This window comes from Furipterus horrens, unplaced genomic scaffold, assembly GCF_987537825.1.
Source record: "Furipterus horrens unplaced genomic scaffold, mFurHor1.1.pri manual_scaffold_11, whole genome shotgun sequence".
Lineage (NCBI taxonomy): Eukaryota > Metazoa > Chordata > Mammalia > Chiroptera > Furipteridae > Furipterus > Furipterus horrens.
Genome location: NW_028327181.1, coordinates 21,750,100 through 21,771,665, shown reverse-complemented (window position 1 = coordinate 21,771,665; position 21,566 = coordinate 21,750,100). Strand labels below are relative to the sequence as shown.

The 21,566-nt window shown below is 50.7% G+C and overlaps 1 pseudogene; it reads left to right on the top strand.

Annotated features, from left to right (window-relative positions):
• The first annotated feature begins 8,671 nt into the window (after positions 1-8,671).
• On the top strand, positions 8,672-9,217 carry LOC149997250 (stathmin-2 pseudogene; annotated as a pseudogene).
• The last annotated feature ends 12,349 nt before the right edge of the window (positions 9,218-21,566 follow it).

The following is a 21,566-nucleotide window of genomic DNA, read 5'->3' as shown; positions in this document are numbered from 1 at the left end:
AATACAGGGGGCCCATGAGCAATGCAGGGGTTAAGGATGATGGCCCCCAAGCAGTCGAATATCTGCGTATAACTGCTGAGCAACGTTGCCATTAATGCACGTATGGCCTCGGGACCGCTGAAGGGCTCCTCACCCCCGGAAGCCATGGCCATTCTCCCTTTGGATAAGGGGGCGACTGAGTGTCTGCTGAGAACAAAAGCTGGCACTTAATCATCAACCCAGAACAGCCGGCTTACACCAAGCCTGTCTGCAGGTGATGGGGACTGAGGTCACCCTGCCTTTCTCTGGGTCTCTCCAACTTTAGAGTTTAGGGTGCTGGAAGCCAGGAGCCCAGGTTCGTGGCAAGAGCGACTGGACGACCATTTTCCAAAGAGTCTGCACCATTTTATATTCCTGCCAGAGTGTATTATGGTTCCAGTCTCTCCACACCCTCGCATACACTGGTATCATCGGTCTTTTTTATTCTAGACATCCTAGTGGACACAGAAGGGTATCTCATTGTGGGTTTGACGTGACTTTTTTATGGTTAATGATGTTGCATATCTTTTCATGGGCTCCTATTAGCCATTTGTATAACCTCTTTGGAGAAATGCATATTCAAATCCTTTGCTCATTTTAAAATTGGATTGTCTTCTTATTATTGGGTTATGAGTTGTTTATTTACGAGTCCCTTAGCTGATATAGGATTTGCAAATATTTTGTCCCTTTCTACGGGCCACCCTTTCACTTTCTTGATGGTACCCTTTAAAGCACAAACGTTTTTAATTTTGATAATACCCTATTTGTTTTTCTTTTTGTTGTTTATGCTTTTGGTGTCATATCTAAGACATATACTGTCTAACCCAAGATTACAAAGATTTATGCTTGTACTTTCTGCTGAGAATTTTTCTAGTTTTAGCTCTTCCATTTAGGTCTTTGATCCACCTTGAATTAAGTTTTGTATGTGGAGCAAATGAAGGTCCAACGTCATTCTTCTGCACGCGGTGACCCAGATGTCCCAGCAACATTTACTGAAAAGCTCCTCTTCTCTCTGTACCTTCCTTCTCCTCTCCTCCTGCCCACATCCGCACCCAAGAGCCAGGCATGGGGCATCATTGATGAGCCACGTGACCTTGGCCAAGTCACCCTTGTCTCAGAGTCCTGCTCTCCTCATCCCTAAAACTCTGCGAAATGAGAATTTTCATAACTTCTGTCTCACAGGATAGGCAGGAAGGAATAGACCCGGCGATAAGGGAGCACATAGTAGGTGCAGCACCCCGCGTTTGATGAAATGGCAGGACTTCTGCTTTCTCTGTCACTTCTGTTCCTCAGGGTTGGTATGCACTCCTTAAAATTTGGGCCCTTCCACCTTTAGCTCTTTTGTGCTCTTCCTCAGCAATGCAACTTCCTTTTGCACCTCGTCTTCAGTCAGTCAGGTGCAAGTGCAGGCAGCCTTTTGCTTTATTTATTTTTTAAGAGTTTTATTTACTTACTAATCGGAGAGAGGGGAAGGGAGGGAGAAAGAGAGGGAGAGAAACATCGATTAGGTTGCCTCGTGTACACACCCCTACCAGAACTGAACCCACAACCCGGGCATGTGCCCTGACCAGGAATCAAACCAAGGTCTAACCAACTGAGCCACATTGGTCAGGGCTTGCTTCATTTATGTATTTATTTTTAGCATCTCCAGCATATTGGGGCTGTTCTGGGCTCAGGCAACCTTCAGTAGTCTGGAACGTCTTATCTAAGAGTGACAGGATTGCCCTTTATTCAGAGACAGGAGAGGTAAACAGTGCAGACAGAGGCACCTTCTTTAGGTAGTTTGGAGGTGAGTAGTTTTGAAGAGACATATCGCTGACTTCCTTGGACCCTTCCTCCTTGTCAGAAAAAAAAGTAGAAATTGGATTGAAGGATTAGCAATCTCAGCCTCTCGGCTGAGAGAGTCTAGACGTATCTGTAAACTTTGCCGTTTCCTTCCTTGGAAATCAGAATGAGATGGGAGAAATTGTAGAAGTCCAGAAGCCCAGCTGTATGTCTATCAACACGTAGATAGACACCAAGGCGCACGAAGTCAGCAGACTCGCCCAAGGTCACCCAGCCAGCTTGGTTGCGGGCTGCTCTAGAGACCAGCGCCCTCTCCGTGTCACTCCCACGTCTCTCTGCCCCTTCAAATGGGGCAATTTATAGTCACAGGAGCCAGGACATTTTATGACTGTGGAGGGGACCACAGCCAGGGACTTTCTGCACTCAGGTGAAGCCCAGTTGAGAACAACCATGAGAGAGCCTGGGACAGTGGTCCGTGTCTTTGCCTTCGTCCGGGGCCGTAAGAGCGGGGAGGTCAGCAGCAGCACGAGGGATCTTGTTGGTATTTTCTTGGCTGGGTGGTCCCAGCAACAGCTCTTCGTTTCCTATGAGGGAATGCGTTTTTAATCTCTGTGCTCAGCCTCACTTAGGAAAACCGATTCCCAAAACTGAGAGCACTTCTCCCTGCCCTGGGGCACTCTGATGGGCAGTGGTGCCTGGCAGTTCAAAACCAGGGGCCCTGCCCATGGGGGCTCTGGGCAGAGATCCGAGAGGCCCAGAGGAGCAGAGTGGGGCCTCTCCTCTGTGGCCATCTGCCCAGCTTTGGGCCCACGATAAAGGCCTGGGGTCTTTCCGCTTCCATGTAGGACTAGCTAGAGGTTTAAGAGCATCCCCCCACCCAGCCATGCTGGATGTCATTTCAGATGGCCTCTTCTGGGAAGCCTCCCTGACCCCCCAGGTCTGGGTTAGGCACCCATCCTAGGTGCGCCCCTAGCACCTGGGCTGCCACCATTCGTAGCCCTGTCAATCATTGCAGTAGCTGCCCACTTGCTTGTCTGCCCCCACGCCCAGATGGATGGGGAGACGTTCCTGTAGGAATATGAGAAGGATGGGCTCAGGTGGGGAGAAGCTGACCCTGTATGGTTGCAACAGAGGCCTCCTCTGATCCCACAGGACGCTGGGGCTGGGATGGCTCTTCAGAGTTATTCAGAAGTATCAAGGAGGCCAGTCCCCGCGCCGCGCCAGGCAGTTCCAGTGAAGGACAGGTGTGGCCCCTGCCTTCCCGATAGCTGGGGGATGGGCCCGTCAGTCCTAAAGACAGAACCTGGGCCAGCACCGCCGTTTCACCTTGAAAACGAAGACTTTTTGATCACAATGGTAACATATAGCACGTTCATTACCCAATGCTAAGGAGGCATTCCCTACATAGTTAAGTGTGTAAATGAAAGAGTGCATTTGGGGAGCCTTTTCTTTTCTGGGCTAAAAGTGGCAGATACTTCAAACGCGCCTCACGTGCTGTGAGTTTCACCACTTGCTTCACCCTGACTTTGAACATAGGCCTCTTCACATGTGACGCCCAGAACCCACGGTCATTGGCTGGTGAGCAGAGCCGCATCGTCACGGCCCTTAGTCTAGACGCTGCTTTTCCACGCTGCAACCTGAGAGTTTTCGCAGCGGCTTCTTATTGTGCCTACAACTTACTAAAATTCAGAAGTTTTTCTGTTTTAAAGGATTTTTATTTATTCATTTTTAGAAAGATGGGAAGGGAGGGAGAAAGAGAGGGGGAGAAACATGTGATAGGGAAACATTAATCCCTTGCATCTCACACAAGCCCCGATTGGACCCGAAACTGTGACCCAGGCATGTGCCCTGACCGGGAATCAAAGCAGCAACCTTCCACTTTACGTGACGATACCCAACACACTAAGCCACACCGGTCAGGGCTAAAATGCAAAAGTTTTTCTTCCCAAATATGTTCTGCTGGATTCTTTGTCTTACCCTTAAAGGCTGTGTGTCACGCTTATAAAGCTGTGTGTGTGTGTGTGTGTGCGTGTGTGTGTGTGTGTGTGTGTGTGTGTGAGAGAGAGAGAGAGAGAGAGAGAGAGAGAGAGAGAGAGAGATTGATCGGTACACACCCCAACTGGAGATCAAACACACAACGTAGGCATGTGCCCTAACTGGGATCAAACCCGCAACCCTGTGGTGTGCGGGATGACTCTCCAACCAACTGAGTGACCTGGCCAGGGCTGAGATGATTTTTGTTGTTATTGTTCTGCCAGCACGAGTCAGTCTTGGAAAACTTTTAAAAATGACACTACAGTCAGAGCCATCACAAATGACTCTGAAAGCGAGGCTGGGCCTTGGGGAGACGGGCACTGTTACTGCAGTGAGAACAGAGGTGTCCTGGGAGCTCCTACCCAAACTCTGCCTCTCCATAGGGCGTCTTCTCTGAGCACCAAAGCAAGCGCCATGTGTTCTGGGTGCTCTTCCCTCCCACCCCCGAGGCTGTCTCTATCCCCCCAGCTGGAAGGGACATGGGACGCCAGCCCCTGGTTCAGACACTCATGGAATGCTAAGACTCGGGCGACCTTACATTTGCACACTGTCACAGTCCATTAGTGTTGACTCTTTGCTATGTAACAGATGTGATATTGCGCGTCATCTCCTTTATCCTTACAATGCTGTCACAGAAGGAGCAAGGATCATCATCTCCCACTTGCAAATGAGAAAACAGGGCTCAGGGAGGTAGGAGGCTTTGCCAGTGGTAAATCGGTACTAGCATCTAGGCCTCCTTACTGTGGCTGGGTCCAGTGTCACCCCTGCTGTCTCCAGGAAGGCGCTTCCCCAGGTGGCAGGCAGGGGAGGGGGCACTGGGTGTGGTTTCTCTGACTGGGACAAGACGTAAAGGCGGCTAAGGCACCCCTAGGCACACAAGTGACTGAAGGCGCCACGGGAAAATGTTCTGAACAGGGGGAGCCATCTGTGGGTGTGAGCAGGGGGCGACTTCCGCGCTTGTCGCGAACTTGGCAGCGGCGGGAAGGGAGTCCAGAAGGAGCCCGCGTGCAGCAGAGAGGAAATTTACACCGTCTGGTTCTCATTCATTTACTCTTAAGTCATCAAAATGTTGGTTTTAAAGAGGCTTTTGATGTCCAACTCGCTTTTGGCTTTTTTATGGGGGGGGGGGGAGAAAGTCCCAATTCTTAGCTGTAAATCGCTCCGTTTGGGGGAAGTTGGAGATGATCCAGTACCCTAAATACTGGAAGATGGAACTCCAGGCAGGGGTCTGCTTAGGGATCCAGACAGGGACTTTCAATTTCATTGGAAAAGAAGTGTCAGGCATGGGTATAGATACCAGGTGAACAAATCATGATGCTCTTCTGCAAGCGTGAGAGGAAAGTGGGGAGACAGACATCCTAGTCAGTCACCATGCTGTTCCCCTGTAGTTGACGCCTCTGCCCAAAGGCACCTTCTGCGAACCAACTGGCTCAGAGAGGTCACGATGCTCACAGCTGCCTGCACAGTGGATACATACAGTCCTAGAGCCAGGGTTTGAATCTAGGCTGTCTTCTTTAGAGCTCATCATCTTAACCTCTGCTGCCCCTAAGAGGTGGAGGCGGAGTTGTTAACCCAGACAGGGAGAAAGAGGAAACACTCTCTTGGCCAAGGAAACGCCGCCTGAGAGCCCCACACAGGGAAGGGTGCGGCGCTGATATAGAACAGGCTGGAGAGGCTGGGGAGGGCCAGACCACCAGCGCCCTGGTGCCAAGGCAAAGACATGGTCTCTAACGTAAGAGTAGAGAGAAACCAATGGGAGGCTGTAGAAGCTCTCCAGGTGATTCTAATATGCATTCAAGGTTACAACCACTGTGACTAAAGTGGTGTCAACTGAGTCAAGGACAAGTGGACAGAGCTGAGAGTGACCTGGGACTTCCAGTTATAGCATTTGGAGTGTTGCATGGTAGGGAGGGAAAGGGGAGGTATTGAGAATGAAGAGGAAAGAGCATGTGGTGTTAAGGGCGAACCCACAGATTAGGGGTGCAGGGACTTCTGATTTTCAGGAGAAACTGCTTTGCTGATGGTCCTACTAATGTGAGAGCTGCTGTCTGCGCACGTGAGCTCAGCTGTGCCCTGATCACTGCCCAGGCTTTAAGATCCAGATCACTTTTGTTCCCGTAACTCAAACAGCCCAATGATTATGCTCACACTACAACGTGGCAAGTGTCACAACAGAAATGGAAACAAAATGCATGAGTTGCTGAGAGAACTGAGTGACTGATTCCGTTGGGGAACATCAGGGAACGCTTCACGGAGGAGGTGGCGTTCGAGTTGGTCCTTCAAGGGTCCATGGATGTCCTCAGGTCAAGAAGGAAGAGGGTGCCCTGAGATGTAAGAGGCACCAGGGTGTGGAGGGCCTACTGAGTGTGGGCAACAGTGGGAAGCTGAGCGTGACAACAATGACCAGGATGAGACTTGAGAGACAGGTGGGACCAGCAAAGAAGGGCTGTGGAAGCCAAGTGAAGGACTTGGATCTGATCCTTGGAATCACCTCTCTTAACTTGTAAATTCTCCTCCTCACAGAACTTGGTCTTTTGCCTTTTTTGGAGGCCCCTGAACCCAAGAGAATCCTTGAAGCGCATAGGCCCTTGAAGTTCATGCAATCCATTCTCACGTCCTTAGGGGGCACCAGATAGAAGTTACCGTGGACACAGAAGAGATTTCCTCCTTCTTGAAACATTTACAGGAGATCCTGCCACCCCACTAAGTCACTTGCTGGTTGGTCTGGGATACCCTCATCCTAATTCTTTCCCTCTACAGTTTCAACATATTTCTATAGATTTTCAGGGGAATGCAAACCATCTCCATTTGCTATAATGAAAGATTTCCGCATTCTTAGGTGATCACCAATGAAAAAACATACATTGAACTCCTCCTATATGAAAAGTTCTGCGCAGATCAGAATATTAAAAATTGGAACACACATTCTTTGGTTGCAAGTTGCTCATATCTGGGGAGTGAGGAAATAAAAAAGGAAACTAGTAACAGAAGGTAATATATGCTAAGGGCCAAAAGAGACAGAACTGGGTCTCTTCCCTCTTTGTGTGAATCCCTGGTCCTACTTCAGTATCTAGCTTACACTAGGTGCTCAATAAATGTTTGATGGATTGATACATGAATGGTAAAGACAGCCAGTTTTTCTTAGTTCAGGGGATGGAGGGATCCCGGTGGATCAGAATGGTCAAGAAAAATTTGACGAAGGCAGCAAAGCACCTACCCTATGCCTGACTTGGAGGCAATAAATGAGAACCCAAATAATGAAGTTAGAAATTGATAAGTTGGGTAGGAGAAAGGTCTCCCATAACCAAACTCCAGCTAACATTTTCCAGGTGGTAGCCATGGCTTCTGACTTGAAGCACAGTGGATTCTGGGACGACTGACAACTGGATTGTTCTAATTTGTGACCAAGTGTTGAGTCACAGGGATCCAGAGTCCCTCCTGGGCATTGTCTGGGGTGTCAGAGCACCAGATGTTGCTCTGGTTTTCATGGAGTTTCTGGGATCCCACTCTTTCCACTCAAGACTGTGCCCCTTACAAGTTAGTCCCTTTTCCCGTTGCTCAAGTTAAAGCAGCTAATTTTAGATGCTTCCCGATTACTCCTGGTTGAGTCTCATCAGCAGAATTAAAACGGAACCTCCGCTGGAGAAGGAACAACTTTCGTTGGTCCTGGTCTGTTTTCCATCTCCACACTGTTGTTGATGTTGGAAAAAAGCAAAATGAACTCTCTCCTCAGACGATGGACCACAGGCTGTTGACTGAGTGCCTGAGCCAGTGGGTGAAGGGAAAGGAACACATGTTTGAGGAAGTATGACCACCTCTGGCGGCAGACACATGTTTTGCTCATAGTACACCCCAAAGTGCATAAGCATTTATATATTCATTCAACATGTAACTTAGCATATGCCAGGCTCTACACTATCCCATATGCCAGGTTCTTAGGCTATGACGGCATGTTTAAATGGTTCCTGCTAGCCAAGAACTCTTCAGGTAGGTGACAGACAAGCACATGACTGCCAACCCACGTGATCTGTGTGGCGGTATCTGAAGGGTGCTGTGGAAGGATAATACTAACAATAACAACTAATCCTTGAGTGTTATGTTGTGGATCCTGTCTCAGAATTTTATGTGAATCAACTGATTTAATTCTCCCAATAACTTAATGGGGAGTGGGAAGAAAGAACAGGTACATAAGGGAAGTGAGGGCATTCCAGGAAAATGGAATGGTGTCACCCTGGCTGGGTGGCTCAGTTGGTTGGAGCATCATCCTGTACACCAAACGGTCATGGGTTCAATTCCCACTCAGGGCACACATCTAGATTGCAGGTTTGATGCTCCACGGGGGCATGTATGGGTGGCAACTGATGGATGTTTCTTTCTCACATCGATGTTCCCTCTCTCTCTCTCTTCCTCTCTCTCTAAAATCAATAACCATATCCCTGAGTGAGGTTTAAAGAAAAAGTCCCCAAATGAAATGGCGTGCACAAAAGTGTGGAAGCACCACCTCCAGGTGGAGTTTGGAGACCTACATAACCTTTTCCCTCAGTTCTTTTTCTTTGTCACAGATGAAAAGATTCCTGCAAATATCTTGTAGTCGGTAATACCTGTGAATTATAAGATGGATTCCAAGCATCTCCAGGGTATTTCCATTTCACTGAAAACAATCTCTTGCAATAGCTCTGGCCTCTTGCTGAATATGCACCCTATCTCATAAGACTGTGGCTGGAAGCCTGTTAACCTGCTCACCCCCGCTTCTCTCTGGCTCTCTTGCTACTGCTGCTGAGCTGGACCCCTCGCCTTTGCCATCACGCAGCGTCTGCCTGTCCCTACAGTGGCTAAAATGGCGATGACCTACAAGGGAAAAAATGAAGGAGCTGTTCATACGCTCACTGATTCGCTCCTGCTTTTACCTGGAACCTCACAACACCAACATGTACACTTACGACAACACGGAAGCGAAGCAAACCAACAAATGTGCCTCTAGCCAGGCTTCGAGCTGATCTTAAAGCCACCGTCTCCCATTTCTGAAGCCCCACAAATTTGAGCTTCTCCGAAGAAGAAAGACCTGCCCTTGGAGGAGATCCAAAAAAAATTTTAAAAAATAAAAACCAGCAACAACTGAGGCCATGGAGGAAAGAAGTCTCAGGAGGCCCAGGTGCCAAAACAGCTGGAGGAGCAGAGGGGGCGGGAGCAAGTCCTGCAGAAGGTGTTGGAGGAAAACAACTTCAGCACAATGCGGAGGAAAAGCTGATCCTGAAAATGGAACAGATTAAGGGAAACCATGAGGCTACGCCAGCTGCTCTGATTGCCCATCTGCGGGAAAAGGGGAGGCACCGCAGAGAGGCGTGGGAACAAGGAACTGCAGGTGGAACGGGCTGGCTGAGCCGAGGAGGGGAAGGCACACCCACCGCTAGGCATTCCCCCGGCCTATATCACAATGGTTCATGCGGTACCAGTGTGGCAAATGTATAACATGGTTTAAAAAGAACTTAGTATAAACAAAGAATCAAAGATTTTTTTTAAATCACCATGGAAAAAACAATCTGCTCACCCCTGCTGTCATCGTTTCGCTTGTTTTTGTCTCTTCCCCTGCTCCCATAAATTGATCCCCGACCCTGGCTGATGTGGCTCAGTGGACTGAGCACTGGCCTGTAAACCAAAGGGTCCCAGTCAGGACCCATGCCTGGGTTGCAGGCCAGGTCCCCAGATGGGGGTGTGCAAGAGGAGCCACACACTGATGATGCTCTCCCTCTCTTTCTCTCTCCCTCCCTTTCCCTCACTCTAAAAATAAATAAATAATCATTTTAAAAAATTGATATCCAAAGTGTTCTCACTTTTAGTCTAGTACCTCCTAGGATTGCTCCTTTTCTTCCACCAACATTGCTTACTTCTTGATGAAATTGGTTATTAGGGCCTCAGGCGTCTCTCCTCTCGGTCCCCGTCGTCCTGAGATGGTCCCCGAGCAGGATCCATAGCCAAAAGGCTTCGCCAGATGCAAGAGGAGCCACCAGCAGCCGCCACTGATGTGCGCGCCCACCTGTGCATCGCCTGGGCTGGACACCAGAGAGGTCAGTGTCTTCAGGCGGTCCGACCCCCGGCCAGGATTTATGTGGAATCTGCGCCAAAGGACTTACACGGTGCCCGAACCTCAGTGTGGGAAGTGAAAAAGGGACCTGTGGAGGGAGGGGAATTGCCAGTGCAGGTTTGAGGCAGGAGATAGTCAGGAGGGAGGAGAACCCAGAGGCACCCCAGGACTAAGACAAAGAACATCGATACAGAACGGAAACCATGTTCTAAGACTGGTTCCTCAGGAAGGAGGGAATTCCAGAGGCGCCCCAGGGCTAAGACAAAGGACGTCAACAGCAGACAGAGACCCTGTCCTAAGACGAGTTGTCCCTGTTTTGTGGAAAAGCTCTGAATCACAGTGAATTATGACTGCACCTGCGTTGAAGATGCTATATGACCCATGCTTTATTATAATAGCGTTATAATAAATTAACATTGTGGAGCCCCTTTCCCCAGTGGCCAATCAAGGAAAATCATGGGAAACCGCATGCGCAGTAGCTTAAAAGTTATATAACTCCTTATACGTGTGCAATAAAAGCCCACCAAAACTAGCCAGGAAATATCTGCCCTGTAAGAATAGAATTCCTCCAGTCCCTGAGGTCAATCTCTGCTCGGAGTTGGCCCACTCCCATGTTCTGTGGAGTGTACTATTGTTTAATAAATCTGCTCTCTCTTTCTGCTATAAGCTCTATGTTTGGTTGAATTCTTTGTCCACGATCAACAAGAACCTGGTTACCTGTGGCCACCTGAGACAGTTTTGGTCATAGAGGAGATGCTTCTGGAATGACTGAGAATAGTAATCCTGGAAAGACAGCAAGGTTACGAATGGTGATTTTTTTCTTTCCCCCTGAAGTTTGAGTCAGATAGCCTGATAATCTGGGCAAAGCTAACATTTACAGCCACTTTTCAAGAACTTGAAGCTCCTCCTTGGGCCCAAGACCCTCTCCCACTCTTCTACATGCCCTTTGTCCTACATCAGAGATAGAGAAGTTCCAAGCCCCAGGCTGGGACAAGGGAATCAGGGAGCTGTGAATGTGGCCTCAGAGGGGACAGGATGGTGCCTCTCAGGAAAGCCAACTTTCCTCCGCCTGGGTTTTGGCTCCGTGTTCCGATCCTCTCCAAAGCACTTGAGGCCTAGAGTCTTTTTAAATAGGAACAAGAGACTCATAAATCCCAAGCCAGACTCCCTTGGAAGGTTCTGGCTCAGGTCTTGCCTCCCGGGCTCTCTGCCATGGGGAACACCCCCCGGTCTGCTCTCCCTCACTCCCCATGGACTTCACACGTTGACTTCTGGCTCTGGCAGGACAGCCTCTAAGTGCCTGGCCAGAGGCCTAGGGCCTGCTCTGGTTATGATGGGTGACCATGTTTGGGCTGCAATGTAGACCTCAGATCTTCTGAACTTTAAGGTTGCTGCCTCCAGAGAGGCTGACCCAGCATTTTGGGGAAGGTCTGATAGGCTAGGTTTTGAAGAGGTCCCGGAGAGCCATCAGCCCAACCAACGTTGGATAACAAAGAAGGAAAACCGGGAAAAGTTTAGGTGAACTTTCCCTACAGTTACCTTTCCCCAAGTGGAGGCCCCAGCACCCAGGTTCACCCATTCCTTCTGTGGCCCCATCTCAGGGGGCTAATCCTCTCCCCTCCCCTGCCTTCCCAGCCAGCTGTCTTGGTGTCTGTGTCTCTTCCACTCTGATGAGGGGGCTCCGGCCCCTCCTCTTTCCTCTTCCTTTTCCAGTCAACCTTGTCCTTCGTCTAGAGGTCATGAGCAGAGACCTCCAGGTGCAGCCTGTGCCTGGATAAGAGGACTCAGTCCCACACTGTCAGGCAGATCTGTCAAGAGGGCTTTAGGGTTTATAATTAGGAGAACCAGCTGGGCTCCTTCTTCAGTCTCCCCCCTCCTCACTCCCACTCCCAGCCTGTCTTGTAGCTTGACTTTTTAGATGGAACCAAAAATTTAAAATAAGATGAGCTACTAACCCCACCCCCTCCCTGTGTTCTAAAAATCGCCTGTGCCAGGTCTTACTTCTTACTTGAATCCTGACCTCTTGGCTCTTGAAGCGCCCTTAGGATTTGCAGGGGAAGTATGCCATGCAGGACACTGATTCCTGGATATTGTCAGAGGGGGAAGTTTCTTTCCTCTGTCACAGTGGGTCCGCCATAGGGCTGGGGCTGGGGCTGGAACCAGTGTGTCCCCGTGCTGCAGCCTGAACTGGGTGGACATAACCTGGGGCCAGCAGGAGCCCTGGGGTCCAGTCAGGCTTAGGCCCTGACTTGCAGAGTGACCTTGGATTGGATTGCTCTCCTTTCTGGGTCTCAGTTTCTTTGGGAGAATCCTCTGCTTTGGAAGGTACTCCACTAAGCAACTCCAGGAGAAGGAAGTGACTGTCACGTGTAGCAATCTGTGTTGAAGGTGGAGGGCCTCCGGAGGTTTTAGCATTTTTATTTAAACACGGAGAGGAAGTTGGTCGTGGGGGACAAGTGTGATGACAGGGACAGGCAGGACATCTTAGAGTCTATGGCGGGTCCAAGGCGGGTATAGGCACGTCTGCGGTCTGTTCTTGGAAATTCAGTTCTACTGTCCCACCATTTCGGGGGAAACCAGAATCTGTGGGCACAGAGCTCTAGACAAGTGTTTTTTGACCACTAGGGCAAATCTGAAGCCCCTCTGGAGGCCCCCTTTCCACGGTCTCTCCTCTGCCTGAGGCTGCCTGCACCTCCTGGGTCTCCCCGTCTCTGGGTCTCACTCTTTCTGTGGGAACCCCTGCACCCCGTTTGAAACCCAGTTACTAGAACCTCTGGGAAAGTCTAATTGAATATTTGTATTGAAAACAGGAACCACGGCCCAGGGCCCCACTTAGTAGTGGAAGGGGGACCAGAGCAGGGCTGGGTTTGCTTTTCGTTTTGGATTAGAGACCCTTTAATTGGGCCGAGAGCAGTGCAGGGTGGGGGTGGGGGACAATGGGTCTGTAGTTTGTTTTCTCCCCAAGCTGCCCCTCCCTCTTTCGTTCTTCCTGCGGGGAAGGGGGTAGGGCAATGGCTGCAGGGACTGCCCCAGCAGCAATCCATCGGGCACTCTGCACTCTGGGGCCCCAGCCTCAGTCTTAGGAGCTGCCGGTTTGCCTAGAGGTGGGGTGGCACATGCAGGTTCGAGTGTGCAGGCCATGTGCTTGGTCATGGGTGCCTCTGGGCAAGTGAGGGGTGTTATGCCAGGACCTCAGTGACTACTGGGGCCTACCTGCCAGGTGGCTGAGCAGGCCTTGGGGGTGTGTGACTTACCGAGGCCTGAGAAGTTCTATTGATCTCTTCCTCCCTGGAAGGCACTCAGGGGAGCCATGAGGACCTGCAGCCGCTGCCCGCCTTTGGCAGAGTGGGCCTGGGGGCTGGGGATCGAGGGCTTTACACTCCTCGAGTGAGAACTGTGACTAGTAGGAATCCCAAGCAGCCTCTGTTCGCGCCCTGAGGTCCCTGCGAACATTATCGCTTATTATCTGAGAGAGGCCCATATTCCCAACGCTGGGGTGCTTGTGTGGTGGCCCACAGACCCTGCAGGTACCCTACTCAGCAGCAGGGTCTCGCCCCTAAGACAGGTACTACTAGCCATGACGTCATAGCCGGGGACAGTCTGATCATATAAGTCACGTTCTCAAGGCCACACAGCCAGCTGCAGTCAAAACTGGGGTGTCGACCCAGGTAATCTGCTCCTGGGCCCATCTTCCCATTGGGCCACATGCAGAAGAAGAATCAAGGGATGGGGGGTGGGGGTGGGGCGGAGGGGTGGGACTTGGCCGCCAGGCCAGAGATAAGGGAATTTGGCTCTTCCACCTTTTTTTTCTGAACAAAGGTTGTAAAGAAGTTCCTGAAAGTGACTCTGAGTCGCTAGTGGTATGCTTTGACTCCCCTCTTGCCGTCCACCCTCTGAAGCCTGCATTGAGTACCTACTGTGTGCCAGACCCATGCTCAGTGCTCAGCATGGGTAACACATTCAGTCTCGCCACAGCCACGGGGGCGGGGTGGGGGGTGGGGGGTTCTCACTGATCTGAAGAGGGAGGACGGAGCTGGCAATACTGAGTCACTTGTTTACTCACTGCCTCCAGGGCCCTGGCACTAACCTCTGGGCCACACAGCCCCGAGGGAAATGCTTCCTGCCACCTCCCTGGCCACCTCCCTGCTTCTCCAAAGGGGTCCACACTATGGTGGGAGGGAGTGGGAATGGTAATGTCACCACCCTCTGGTCCCCAGGGGCAGTGTCCCTTTGCTTAGCTCCTGGCAGCCCAGGGATCAGAAGAGGCAAGGGGAGCCCTGCTTTGGGCAGGAAGGTGCCTTCTGCTGTGTAGCCCTTGGGCCTCGCCGCAGCAGGGTGACTGGGTGGCAGGACTCCTGGGCTCTGAGCCTCTTCGGAGCATCACAACGGGCACTGGGTCTGGCCAGCTTGCAGAGGCCCCAGGGCACTGGGCATTTGTGGGGCCCTGGTGACAGTAGGGTGAGGAAAGGGTCGCTATGTGGCCTCCCCTGGAGGCGACAACACACTGAGGCGTGAGTCCACCCCACGTGGTCCCTGCCTGACAGATGGTCTCACTGAGTCTGAAGTGACTGACCTCCACTCCTAAGCTCTTTATCCCTCTGTTTGTGCGTTTGGAAGTGCAGGGGAAGAGGGACCTTGGTGAGAGCCCGAGGTCCAGAGGAGTGGGGAAGTGGGGGAGGAGGCCAAACACCAGACCCAGGAGTTTGGGGCCCCACCTGGGTGCTCCCCACCCGTGGGCCAGGCTGCCCTTGCTCTCTCACAGCGGCAAAGTGAATTTGAGCCGTTACAGAGATCACATGTTGCTGGGAGGGTGCTGGGACCGCTGCCTTTGCAGTAAACAGTAGTAGGAAAACGCAGCTGTTTGTGTATAAACTAAGGCTTCTTACAGCCCTGGAAGCTTCCGACTCTGGGGCCCACAGGCTTGGAGCAGAGGGCACTGTGGGGAGAAAACTCATGTGTGAGCTGCGGCTGCTGTCCCCCTCTCCCTCCCCCACTGTCTGGACCTGCCCTACTACCCCCTCCCCCTCCCACAGCCCCCCAGAGCCCAAACGCAGCCCAGCTGCAGGACCTCAGCCTCTCATTACGTTCTCAGGGCTCCTGCGCAAACATAGCAGGTCTGCACGGGTGAGAGGCTGGCAAGCTGGGATTTGGCTTTTCACAGGACGCAATGAAAACGCACGGGGAGGGTGGGCACGGGCCCAGGGATGCCCAGAGCAGACCCCTACCCTGAGGGAAGCTGGAGTTGGAATGCAGGTTCAAGCCCACTCTGCAGGATGGGAAAATGGGGGCAGCCCTGGGGAGAAAAAGTTGGGGCGCAGGCCGCTGGGGAAGACAGCAGTGGGGGTGGGCACACTCAGGCTGTTTGGGCATTAACTGGTTATGTAAATAACATGCAAATTGGCCCTTTATTGTGCTTTAGTCAATAGCCAGGCATTTTTTATCTTTGACTGGAGGCTTTGGTCTCTGTAAGTCCCAGCAGGTCACCAGGTGGGAGGGGGGCTGTCAGCATCACAAAAAATTGGATGGGAGGGGAGGGATCATCACTTTCCTCTGCCCAGTAGCTGTCACGCCGAAGGGGCTGCCAGGGGCGATCGGCGGCAGATAGACCCTGGGAGTTCCTATCAGTGGGCCCTCTGACGACAATGCTGTCATTTACAGGCTGTAGAGGGAGGGGGGCTGGGGGTGCTGGCAAGGCGGGAGGGCTGCGCTGGGCCTGATGGATGGGCCTTGGCAGCAGCTCTAGCCACCCTGCTGGGGGTCGGGGGCCCTGGCTCTGCAGGGCAAGGTCAGGCTGAGGGCGGAGGGGGCTTCTGGTAGCTGAAATGTCGGTCGGCCAGTCGGCCGGGGCAGCGGTTAGGAGAGGCTGGGGGTGGGAGGTGGGTGTCAGGGTATTTCCCTGCTGAGAGTCGGGGACAGGGAGAAAGAACAGGCTCCATGTTGGGAGGTGACTAAGTTACACTCGGGGGGAATGCAGCCAGGGAGGACAGTTTTGACTTGTGTTTCTAGTCTTCCTAAAGGACTCAAGTGCCTGTGTCTCGTGTGGGCGCCTGTGCTGGGAGGAGCGGGGTCCAAATGCAGAATGCAGGCCTCCTTGCCTCACTCCAAACATGCGCACACACACAAATACCTTCCTTTTGTTAAAAAAAAAGAAAGGAATCTGATTTCCATGGAAACCTGGCCACTTATATAACCAAAGTGTCCGAATCTGCCTCATGGGTGTATACAATGTCTTTCCTCTTTTTTCTCCAGTATCCCAAAATGAAATGCTTGAATTCCCTCCTGCTCCATCCCAGGGGGTCCACTGTCTCCAAAGAGGCTCCCCTTCTCTCCTTATATGTCTGACAATTGTGGGGTGGAGTGAGGGAGGAGGTGGTCCTTGTCCGTTCCTGCCTCGTGGTCACAAAACTGCCCCCCCTGCCCCCGTGCCGTCCTCAGAGGCAGGAGAGAGACACAACTCCCTGTTTCTCTGGGGAGTGTTGAGCTCCGAGGGAAATCCATGTGTATCTGGGTTCATGGAGTTGGGAAGTGAGGTAGATGGTTTTGGATTTTTGTGGGAACCCAGGAAGTAGGGCTCACCGTCTTCTCTCTTTCCAGCCTATTCTGTGACCTGTGCCCCTGCGTGAGCATCATCCCGCAGAAGCCCGGGGGTGAGGAAGTAGAGGGCAGAGAGCTGGGATCCTGGAACGGCCCCACTTGCTGGGCAGAACCTTGCTTCACCAGGCGGACACCCTCCAGCACAGGCCAGAGGCTGAGGCAGCCCTGCATTGGAGCAGGGCCAGCAGACAACTGTCAAACTGCCGCCTCCTCACTTCATAAATTCCCCTGACACTTCCCTGGGATACCTTGAGTTTGACCTCGTGCAGGGAGCAAAGTCCTTTCTTTGTCTCCTAATAAACTGCCCTGGGATTGCTGGCTTCCAGCTGGTCTGCAGCCCCTGTGGCCGACTCCCACTCACCCTAGAAGCTCTTTCTCCCTGTGAAGTCTCATTAACTAGAGGCTTGGGGCCAAGGCAAGGCTCTCGCAGACCACCTCTCTCCTTATTAGTGCAATCATTTCTGTCTGGCATGATGGTTCCGCTCCTCCGGGAAGCCTGTCTACACAGCGGCCGCTTGGAAACCATTGGAAAACACTGTCTGTGTCCTCAGAGTGACCAGGCATTTCTCCCTTGGGATTGTAGTGCAAGGTGGCTGGGGTCGGGGCGGGATTGCCTAGGCCTTCTCCTGGGCTCACAGAAGGTAGTTGCTGTGGGATCGGGTGCAAGAATGATGGGTTCTCGCGACCCCTCCTCCCTAAAGGCTGGATTCCTTTCCTCAGAGCGCGTGCTCAACAGGAGACCTGGTAACTCAGGCTGCTCAGAAGGTAGATATTTCTCTATGTCCGCAGGTTTTGTGACTTCACTGTCTCCCTCCCGAAAATTCAGCGCAAAACTTGAGCTGGATGAGAAAAATCTGACAAGGAAACTTGAGGTGCTCTTTGTAGGTGGATTCCTCCCTGGATATTCATGTGGAGACTGGATTTTAAGCCCGTAGACTTCAGTCTGTGAGATCAAAGCACATCGCACGTCTTTTCTTCTCGGAACAGTTGTGTGATGGTGAAGAGTCAAAGAGCAGAAGGACCTGGGTTCCAATCCTGTGCTGCCACTTATGAGCTGGGTGACAGGGGAGCGATTCTGAACCCCTGAGAGCATATCCGTTTCTATATCTGGAAACGGGGAGGGGGGTGGAAATAACCCCGACCACAGGATTTTGTGAGCATCACAGGAAGAACGCACGTGCCTCAGGTCACACTGGCTGTTATCCCCCGTGGGCCGTGGTGCACATCTGTCCGTGGGTCCCGGGAGGATTTGTCTGTGCTACATGGGCCGGAACTCCTGAGCTTTTCCCTCTCGCCCTGATTCTGGAAGTCCCAAAATAGCCTGGGAAGCTTGTTTTAGCAGGGAATACTGGTAATACCGGGAACAGGAACAGGACCTCAGTGACAAGATGCTGGGGTGGGAGGCATATTTCATTAATTAATTAATTAATTAATTTTTAATTTTTTTCAATTACAGTTGCATTCAATATTATATAAGCTTCGGGTGTACAGCATAGTGGTTAGACATTTACATAACTTTTGAAGTGATCCCCACCTTGTACCATACATCATTATTACCATATTATCAGCTACATTCCCTACGCTGTACTTTACATCCCCATGACTCTTGTAACTACCAATTAGTGCTTCCTCATCCCTTCCCTTTTCTCACCCCGCCCCCAGCCCCCTCCCATCTGGCCACCATCAGTTTGTTCTCTGTATGTCTGTCTGTTTCTGTTTCGTTTGTTCATTTATTTTGTTTTTTAGATTTCGCACATGACTAAATCATATGGTATTTGTCTTTTTCTGTCTGACTTATTTCACTTCGCATAATACCCTCTAGGTCCATCCATGCTCTTGCGGATGCTAAGATGTCATTCATTTTCATGGCCAAGGAACATTCCGTTGTACATATGCGCCACATCTACTCTATCCAATGGTCTGTCGATGGGCACTTGGGTTGCTTCCATATCTTAGCTATTGTAAATAATGCTGCAACGAACATAGGGATGCATATATTTTTTTGAATCAGTGTTTTGGATTTCTTCAGTTAAATACCCAGAAGTGGAATTGCTGGGTCATAAGGCAGTTCCATTTTTAATTTTTTGAGGAAATTCCATACTGTTTTCCATAGTGACTGCACCAGTCTGCATTACCACCCAACAGTGCGTGAGGGTTCCTCTTTCTCCACATCCTCACCAATACTTGTTGCTTGTTGATTTATTGTTGATGGCCATTCCGACAGGTGTGAGGTGATATCTCATTGTAGTTTTAAGTGCATTTCTCTGACGATTAGTAACATTAAGCATCTTTTCATATGTCTATTGGCCGTCTGTATGTCTTCTTTGGAGAAATGTCTATTTGGGTCCTCTGTCCATTTTTTAATTGGATTTTTTTTTTTTTTTTGGTGTTAGTTGCATGAGTTCTTTAAAATTTTTGGATATTAACTCCTTATTGAATGTGTCATTGGTAAATATCTTCCTTTGCTGTGCAAAAACTTTTTAGTTTTATGTAGTCCCACTTGTTTATTTTTTTTCTTTTGTTTCCCTTGCCTGAGGAGATATTTCCCCCAAAAAATATTACTAAAAGCAACATCAAAGAGTCTGCTGCCTGTGTTTTCTTCTAGGAGTTTTACGCCTTCGGGTCTTATATTTAATTCATTTTGAGTTTGTTCTTATGTGTAGTGTAAGAAGATGGTCTAGTTGTTTTTTTTTAACATATATTTTTCCAGTTTTGCGGGAGGCATACTTTAAATCATAATTCCTTTAAACTCTTTTGTCCTATGTTTACATGATATAAGACCAATTTTAAAAATTAATAACATTAAACATTTAAATGTTAGGGGATAAAAAAAAGAAATACTGGGAGAAAAATCATTTAAGCTTTCCTAATTATCGATCCCCAAAGTGTTTGGCTATTAGAGGTAGGCAAAGGGCTAATTGTGAGCATTTCTTCCGAGGAGAAAAAGATGTGAGGACCTGGGAGTATCCGGTCCAAGGCCGCGGGAGGTCACATGTATCTGTCCACAGTAATTTCCCTGGTGGGTTATTTTTTGCCCATGTGCCTTGTCCCAGCTCCTCTTCCACAGGCCGGGCACAAGCGCTCACTGTCCAAGTGCTGTGGGTGCTGCTCTGTGCTGGGTGAGGCGGGAGGAGGCAGCCCCCACCTCTGGAGCTCACCTTGCTGAGCCCCTCGCCTGCACTTGTTAGAAGTCTATCTTTTCTTCAAGGCTTAGCTCAGATTCCACCCCTCTGTGAAGCACTTCTTACTTCTACCAAATTGGAATTCACTCCACCATCCGCTCACATATTTTTTGCTCATTACTCTCCTTCAGTCCTCCTATGTCATCCTCTGTCCTTTGGATGCCAGTCACTTGAAAGCCTGGAGGACAGAGCTCGCTGTCACACTGGTTCTAGAGTTCCTAGCCCAGTGTCCATAATAAGCTCTCCATCCATGCTTGTGAATTCACAAGTGAGTGAGTGAATAGCTTTTAGGCCTTGGGATCCCCTAGACAGGCTCTTGTTCTTTGAACTTGCATTTTCTGTCTGTAAAATTGAGACTGCAGTAGTGGGACCATCCTGGGAGAGATCAGCTAGGTTGCACTAGGAGTCTCAGGTGCACTGTTGGCCTTGGTGGGTGCCCAGTAAACTGGGGTGGTGCTAGCTTTCACTTAGAGACCACAGGTGTCCTGGCACTTTCTGTCATCTCTACCATGTAGAGATTTTGCCTTCCTACTATTCCCCACTAGCTTCTTGATGTCACAAGGGCCTACGCTTTAGGTCCAATACCCCAGACACGGAGTATTTACCCTAAGGAATCAGCCTCGGCCCTTCTCCCCCATTGCTCTCTAGCAGGGTCTCCGGGCAGAGCTTTCTGCTGCATCCCTGCCTACTGAGGGTGTCAGGGACAGTGCTCGGGGGTGTGGCACGAGGAGGCCTTCTGGAAGAGCCACGTGTGAGCAGGTTCCTGCCGCTCTGACCTCATGTCTTCCTTTCCTGCTCATCTTCCACTTTCCGCTTTATGCTTTTCCTCCTTTCTCCTCCATTCTTGCTTTCCTCTTCTCCATATCATCCAGGGCTTGAGTCTGCAAACGCGTGAGGGACAAGCAGCAGGAATGTGTATATGAGAGGAGCTGGGCTGGGCATGGAAGAACCATCCATTTCCTTCACTGATCATATAACTCTGACCCATCTTCTGGCCCGGCTCCTGGTAGGAGATCATGGGTTATGCTGAATGAGAAGAGGCTCCTTTTTGTCCTATGTTATTCTTTCCTGGTTCTCCCCACTTGGTCCCTAAGAGGCCCAAGGAGCTAGGGTCTTGTCAGGGTTCTTCTGTAAGCAGAAACTTCCTGGGTCACAGAGAACAAGGCTTTAAGTTTTATGTTTGTGGAATCCGTTAATCCTGCCTCAGATGAGACCCTTAGTTTTTCCTCTGAAAGAGGGCACCTTCTCCCATAGTGCTCTAGGAAGTCAGGCAGGCATCTTGGGGTCTGGGGCGTGCAGTACAATGTGACCAAGGGTGGGACTAGGACTGTCAAAGAGCTTCTTCTTTCCCTTCCCCTATCACAGAACGAACACTCGGTCTCCCCGGGGCAGGGGAGGCCCAAGCAGCAGCAGCAATAGCAGGTCAGGGGCGACGCTCTGCACGCAGGGCCCTATGCCAGCCGTGCCCTTCTCCCTGCGCCTCCTCTGCATCTGGTCCACAACCCTCAGCCCTAGTGGAAGTGCCTTCAGGTTTATATGGTGCTATTTACTGGCCCTCTGCCAATTAGTGACACTTTGAAATTCCCTTATATGACGCACTGCTGCTCTAACAATAAACAAGTCATTAGCTGGGTCGGAGGGCAGCTTCCAGCTGGTTTTGATTCATTGTTTCTGAGCGGGCTCAAGAGGCTCATTAAGCCGCAGGGTCCCAGCCTCAGGCTCAGGCAACTCCTCAAGCTGGGGGCACATGGGGCACTGGGTCACCGTCATCTGCTTTTTCCTCTGATCCCCCACAGGCTCATCCCTAGCACTGGAGCGGACACTCATTGCCACCACAGCATCTACCTCCCTTACCTAAGACACAGACATAG